This window comes from Pteropus vampyrus, unplaced genomic scaffold (genome assembly GCF_000151845.1).
Source record: "Pteropus vampyrus isolate Shadow unplaced genomic scaffold, Pvam_2.0 Scaffold465, whole genome shotgun sequence".
Classification (NCBI taxonomy): Eukaryota; Metazoa; Chordata; class Mammalia; order Chiroptera; family Pteropodidae; genus Pteropus; species Pteropus vampyrus.
Genome location: NW_011889246.1, coordinates 1156535 through 1163953, shown reverse-complemented (window position 1 = coordinate 1163953; position 7419 = coordinate 1156535). Strand labels below are relative to the sequence as shown.

The following is a 7419-nucleotide window of genomic DNA, read 5'->3' as shown; positions in this document are numbered from 1 at the left end:
TCAATCCACTGAGTTTTAGAGAGAATTTTTTTGCCATAGCTGCTACCTTAGGAGATAATGACGTGCAAATCTGAACTGGACTCTGAAATGCTCACTCCCTTTACTGTGACATGTGGGTTGACTATGATGACATTAAATGGGCCAGAGACATGGCAGACAGACATTAGACTAATTTCCTTATTCTTAAGGAAATTCTGTAAAGAACTCACAGGCTTATGTAACTATATTTGGTATCTAGATGAAGTGAGAAAAGTAGAAACTCGAAATTTGAAAAAAAAAAACCAACCATAAAATCATTTAGTGGTATTTTCTCATTATGTAAATAAGAAAAATGCAAGCTCACAGAAGTTGAGTGAGTTGCTAGGGCCATGTAGATAGCGACAGAATCAGGAATAATTATGGATTTTCCTTTAGTGAATGAAGATTTAGTGGTCTACTCTTATTCAGAAATCCTGGGCCTCTCATAACAAGGCAAGGCACAACTATATCTTCTATTGAATGCAAAGATCCATTTTCTTCCTTTAAATTGTTTACAGTTCAGCCTAAAACAGCAAAAATGGCATATCAACAACCAAATTGGTATTAGAGCTATGCAAAAAGGCTATTGTAAAGATAGTTTAAATCCAGTGTACAGTAGAGCTAATCATATAGAAGGTTTTATTTAGCACATCCAAAAGAGACAGAGTAGCAGCAACAGAAGCAAGAAGAATAGGAGTAAATCCAAAGTATCAACAGTTAGTACTGTTTAAGCATGGAAAACAAAGCTTGGTGTGGAAAAGAAGAAAGAAGGAAATCTGCAACACGCAAAAAACGCTAGAATTCTTTCTTTCTCTTTTTAAGTTGCCAATAACAAAAATTAATTGCAAGCAGCAGCAGCAGCAGCAGCAGCAGCAACAACAACAACAACAACAACAACAACAAAACCTCCAAACCCTTCTAAAGGCTACAACCAGAAGCAACACTGTTTACTAAGAAGTCCAGAGGAAGATATCAGTGGCTAGATCAGCATCTCAACAACATCAGCAATGACTTGGGTTCTTGCACTCTTTCTCCTCCCCTTCCTCAGTGTGTTGACTTTTCATCCTTACGGTTACCACCCATGGTAAAGATGGCTGCTGTGTACTCCAAACATCTTTTCCCTCAAGTTAGTGTCACAAGCAGTAAAGAAAGGAGCAATACTATGTCCACTAGTTCTCCTTGTATGGCTATATTTTATTAGGAGGTAAAATCTGTCCCAGGATTAGCAGCCTCCCTCTTTTATCCAGACTCGGCAACATGGATACCCTTAGCCGTAAGAACAGTTAGGACCCTGCATAAGGGGCAGAAGGGAATGGGATTCCATGACTATGTACAACTATTAATCCATTGGGTTGGAGGAGGGGCCTACCTTCTCTGAGGTCAATAGATTTTCTTCCACAAATCAGGGTTCTGTTAATAGGAGAAAGGAGAGATATTAGATAGGATACAACAAGTGAAGCCACAAATGTACAGAACTTGCTTTATTATGAAACTGAATTTAGAGGTTACTGCCTTCAGATAATATCTCTTACAGGCCTTTGTTTCCTGATCTCAATGGTTTGGGGTTACTGAAGTGAGCCTCCATTTCCTCCAAGAGGATTTTTCTTCTTGTTATTCAGGTCTGCATGATATCTGCAAATGCCTTTACTGTGTATTTTTCTTTTGACTCCTAGTCCTTATATCAGTTAAATTTGGTAGAAAAAACAGACCCAAAATAAAGTGACTTAAAAAAATAAAGCAGCTATTTTTCTTGGTACAAGTACAGAAGTAAGTAGTTTAGAGCTGGTATGTGGCTCTGTACATAAACTCCTCAGGGATCAAGACTCTTGTTGCTTTTGCATAATGCTCTGAAGATTGAATTTTAACCAAGATGGGTACTCTAAGAGTAGCCAACATATCTGCATTTGAATCAATAGGAAGGAGGTTGAGAAAAGATAAACTTATGTCCCATCTGTTTTATAAGGATGGTTGCCACATTATACTTACTCTTACTACCATTAACCAGCACTTAGTCACATGTAGCTGCAAGGGAAGCTGATAAATATTCCTTATTCTGAGTATCCATGGGTCCAGCTAGGATAGGATATACTATTATCTAAAATGTAAGAGTTCTATTTGTATGAAGAAGAGACTGGTTATTGAAGGACAGCCAGCAGTGTCTGTCTTCCTCTCCTCTCTTTACTTAGTTCACCTGAGCCAAGTCAGAAATTCTTTTGAAATTGAATCCAATGCACTAAATCTCAATAGAGATATAAACAGATTTCATGGAGCTGTTAGCATCAAATGAAAGACTAGTCATTAATGAAAAGCATATCTGCAACCAGGATATACACATTCTAATTATGTAGATCTTAGGAAAATACCTCTGCTTTTAGCATAAATAAATACTCATAAGTATGAGTTTTAGGACTAAAAGACTAGCTCAGGATTTTCAAGAGCAATTGAATGAATACAAGATGTTAACTCTGCCATTTTGATTCTGTGATATTTGTGTATATAAACAAACATTTAAATCAAAATTATACTTAACATCAATAATTTTTCTCATAAAAAGTATTTTCTAGAAAACTGTTTCTTAAATGACAGCATCCTGAACACTTATGGGACCCAATCAAAATAGATTTCTCTTGTGAGAACCTTCTTGATAGACCTTTGAGATTTATCTTTAAGAAGTAATATGCAAATTAAGGTAAGCCGAAAGCAGGTTGGAGCAGACATTACCTTCAGTTTGCTGGACTGGATATTTCACATTTACAAGTTGATGAATTCTTTTCATCTAAAGACCAATACTGTATTTAAAAATGTGTAAAGACTGAAACTATGAAAGCAGAACTAGAAGTAGAGAGTAAAAACAAAATGGCAGTGAGTTTTGATTATTTAAATTTTCATTTTTAACCTATTTTTCTATGCGGAGTGGTAATTACCAAATTATGATTGAAAATTAAACATTTGTGACATTGCTGTGTTTGTGTATCAGGAAAATAAAATGACTTAAAATTTACATTTTTCGACGTCTCTTCAGATATGAGAAAATTACACAAAAATATCAGATTTAAACCAAAATATTTCAGATTTAAACCAAAGCATCTCTACTATAGGATGGCACTTATGTAATTATAGTTTTAACTGTTAGACAAAAAAACCTTCACAGAAAACAACCATATTTGATGTAAACCAGAGTCAAATTGATTTCTTTTTTTTAATTACATTTTTTATAATAATTTACTTTGTAAAATCTAACTTTTCCTACATAACCATGAGAAACAGGTAGAAAGAAAAAAAGACTGTTGAAGGGGATCTTTATTCTTATGAGTACAAACAACAATATAAAGTGTCAGCTGAAGCATGGTCATGGTTGGTACTGTATGAATGCCTCAAGAAAAACAAGATAGCTCGTATCAAGTGATTTGTTGTCTTGGCTCTAGTTGTTTGTTTCAACAGCGATATACAGAATTTTAAGTGCACACTTTTCCAGTTTTCTGAGTTCTTTTTACTCTGGATGGTCAAAATGGGAAAACTTTTGCATATCAACCAACTCTTTATAACTAGTAAATATATATATATAACAAATTTACCAGGCTCTTGACTTCAATCCAAGCTTTAAAATTATATTTGAAATAATTTAATATAAAAAAAAGGTTTTTTTCTGGAGAAAATTTCATCATGCCAATTTAATCAATTTTATACTACGGTTCAACTGTTTCTCATTTTTTCCATTAACTAAAATTATTTTTACTGGAATCAGTTCTCATTCTTTTACATGTAAACCTTACACTGATGTTACAATTCTGTATTATTTTTTTCTCTCCACGACAAATTATAGAGGTTCTGACATTATGAACTTTTTTTTGTGTGTGGTTAATTAACCAAGACCAATTTTTTTCTACTCAAACTTTGTAGATCAAATTTTGTCAGGAAAATTAGATTTTCCACTAAGTTTTAATAAATAATAAATTTTACCATGTCTGTTTTTCTCAATTTTCCCTGTTTTCAATATTACTAATCAGCAGTTATTTTTCAGTCAGTTTTAACTCTATAACAAAACTGTCCAGTTTTAGCCACTGTTAATTTCACTTTGTATTGATTATTTCTATCAAGTTTTTCCTTGTCAACCTTGTTACAGTATCTTTGATATTAAAATAGCAGGCAAAAAAACCATAAACACAATAAAAACATGGGAAGTGGACCTGAACAGACACTTCTCCATGGAGGACATAAAAATGGCCAACAAATATATGAAAAGATGCTCAACATTGCTAGCTATTAGGGAAATGCAAATCAAAACCACAATGAGATACCATCTCACAACTGTTAGAATAGCTGTAATCAACAGGACAAGTAATGAGTGTTGGAGAGGATGCAGAGAAAAAGGAACCCTCGTACACTGCTTGTGGGACAGCAAATTGGTACAGCCACTATGGAAAAAAGTATAGAGTTTCCTCAGAAAACTGAGAATTGATCTACCACATGATCCAGCAATCCCTCTACTGGGTATTTACCCCAAAGACTTGAAAAAGCCATATCTGAGAAGATATTTGCACACTGATGTTCATAGTGGCATTATTCATGGTGGCCAGGACATAGAAGCAACCAAAGTGTCCTATGATAGATGATTGGATAAAGAAGTGGTGGTACATATATACAACATAGAAGCAACTGAAATGTCCTATGATAGATGATTGAATAAAGAAGCGGTGGTACATATATACAATGGAATATTACTCAGCCATAAGAAGAGATGAAATACTGCCATTTGAGACAACATGATGGACCTCGAGATAATCATGCTAACCGAAACAAGCCAGACAGAAAAGGTTGAAAATCACATGATATCACTTATATGTGGGATATAAACCTAAAAGCAACAAATGAGCAGGACAAACAAATAGAGACTCATGGATATGGACTATAGACTAGTGGTTACCAGAGGACTATAGCATAGTGCTTACTAGTTGGGTGGAGGAGGAGGGGGGAGGTAGACGGGGTAAAGACGGTCAAATATAGGGGGTAGGAGGAGGGTGAAGTGGGTAAAGGGGATCAAATATATGGTAGCTGAAAGAAACTGGACTTTGGATGGTAAACACACAATAGAATATATAGATGTCAAATGATAATGTACATCTGAAAATTATATAATTGTATTAACCAATGTTACCTCAGTAAACTTAATTAAAAAAAAACACAAACAATTCTAGGCAACTATTATGACATATACGGTTGCTTTATAAAACAGAATTTTACAAGTGGAAAAGATCTTAGGAATCACCTTGTTCAATCCTCTCATTTTACAAGTGAGAAAACTGAGTTGTGAAAAGGTTAAATGACTTGTTCAAAGAGATAATGAATGTTTGAGCAAAGACAGTGATTAGTAAGGATGGAGTCAACTGGCAGATGTGATAAGTATTGAGTTCAAGATCAGGATGTTTTGATTGGACAGTAGGAAAGGAAAAGGGATGAGTCTGGGATGATCCTGGATCATCTTGGGCAACTGAGTAGATACTGATAATGTCAACTGAGACAAAGAATATTTGAATAGGTTAGGTTTGAGAAAGGGAGTAGACAACAAGTTCAGTTTTTGTCAAGTTTGGGACACCAACTGGACATTTAAATGGAAGTTGAGAATTTCAATAAGAAAGTTTTAAAAGTTTTGGGTGGAGAGACATACTTGGGAGTTATCACTCTATAGGTTGTAGTCATATGAACGTAGACAAAGTCACCACCCTGGGAAAATATCCACTAAGGAGGCAAAGTTGTGGCCTGCAGGTGTGTGTGTGTGTGTGTGTGTGTATGTGTGTCCAAAACAAAAGTTTAACAAAATTTGAATCAGTGACCAATGTTTAAAATTTGGAAGATTTCATGTAAGTATCAGTATACTGATTTCTCTTTAAAAAATGAGAGGATCTGATATCATAGGATTAGCATTCCTGGTGGACAAAAAATTAACTAGAGCTGAGTAGGGAGACCATGAACTCCAGTTCTCTATAGTCTCTATCCATGAGCTTCATTCTTTTGTGTTCATTGCCTGGGCACTGCAGAGGTTTGGATTTACAGACTCTGATGTAGCATAAGATCAAACGGGGAAAGAGTTCAGGAAAAAGAAAAGAAAGAGGAGCCCCTTCATGGAAACTGAGGAGACATGGTCAGAAAGGTAAAAGGAGAACCAAGAGGGCTTGGTAAGAATGGGATTCAAAGGAGGAGGAGCAAATCTTATGAAATATTAGAAATTGCTTTAGCTATATTATCTAGCTATTTGCCCAGGCCTAAAATTTAGCAGTCATTTTTCGCACCTTTCTTTTCCTTATCACCCTTATCTAATCTATCTCCATGTCTGTAATATCCACCTCCAGATTATTTCTTATATTTGTCCATTTATCTCCATCATTTCTTAACGATCATTGCAAGAACAACTGTTTTTTCTTTTTCCTTTCTTGCCTTCCAATAGCACATAGTATATTCAGCAGCCAGGCTAATCTTATAAAACCAGAGCTTGTCACCTACGTGTTTAGAACTCTTCACTGACTTCCCATTACAGTTAAAAGAAAATCATGCTCCTTATAATAATCCAGAAAATCCCTGCAAGATCAGGACCCTCCTTGCCTTGTTGATATTATCCTCCATCTTCCCCTAGCCTGCTTTCTTACTTTCTCAAAGGCATCACATTCTGTCCCCTCCGCACAGCTTTCAAACATGTTGATCCTTCACGTTGAAACTTCTTGATTCATCTTCCTCCAGATCTTTACAGAGCCAGTTTCTCTCCTGAGTTCAATGAGCTCCTCGGAGGGCACTTCTTTGACATCTCAAACTAAAGGGGCACCCTCCCACCTTTAGTTTTTCAGCAACTGATTTTCCTTCCACACACTTATATTCTCTAAGAAAGCATATGAATTTGTTGAGACATTCAGTTGCTTTCTCCATTAGAAGATAATCTCCGTGAGGCTAGGCACAGGGTCTGTTTCGTTCTCCGTCGTACGTCAGATTCTGAGTGCTTGCCTGGTACGTAGGACTTTAATAAATTGCGGTGGAATGAATGAGTATGTAAACAGTCGTATACAGCAGAGGCGGAGCAAAAAATGGAAACGTGCACTTTTGTATTTCAATAATATTTTTCTTAAGTGCCCACGACATTTTGCAATTAGAAGTAGTTTGTTGGGTAACAGGGTAACTCTACGAAACCCCAAACTAGCGAAGCTGCTCGTGTTGTCCCTGCCTGCGCCTGCGCAGACCTCCCCGCAACTACCCAGCCCCACTCTTCCCAAGAGGGCGGGCCAGGCAGACTGCGGTCCCGGCGCGCGTGGATGACGTCACTTGGCGCGTGCCCCCGGTAGCCCGTAGTAACCCCGAGTCTGCGGAAGTGGAGACCGTTGGGCGGGCAGCTGAGACAGGTAACCTGTGCGATCTCTA

General features: G+C 36.6%; 1 protein-coding gene across 23 annotated transcripts in view; it reads left to right on the top strand.

Moving 5' to 3' along the window:
• The first annotated feature begins 7329 nt into the window (after nt 1-7329).
• Nucleotides 7330-7419, top strand: part of CUNH9orf3 (chromosome unknown C9orf3 homolog) — a 339317-nt gene continuing 339227 nt past the window's right edge. For all 23 annotated transcript variants that reach the window (XR_002777583.1, XR_002777584.1, XR_002777587.1 and 20 more), the window contains exon 1: nt 7330-7400. The gene's annotated coding sequence lies outside the window, so the exon portion shown is untranslated. The remainder of the gene's footprint in view (nt 7401-7419) is intronic.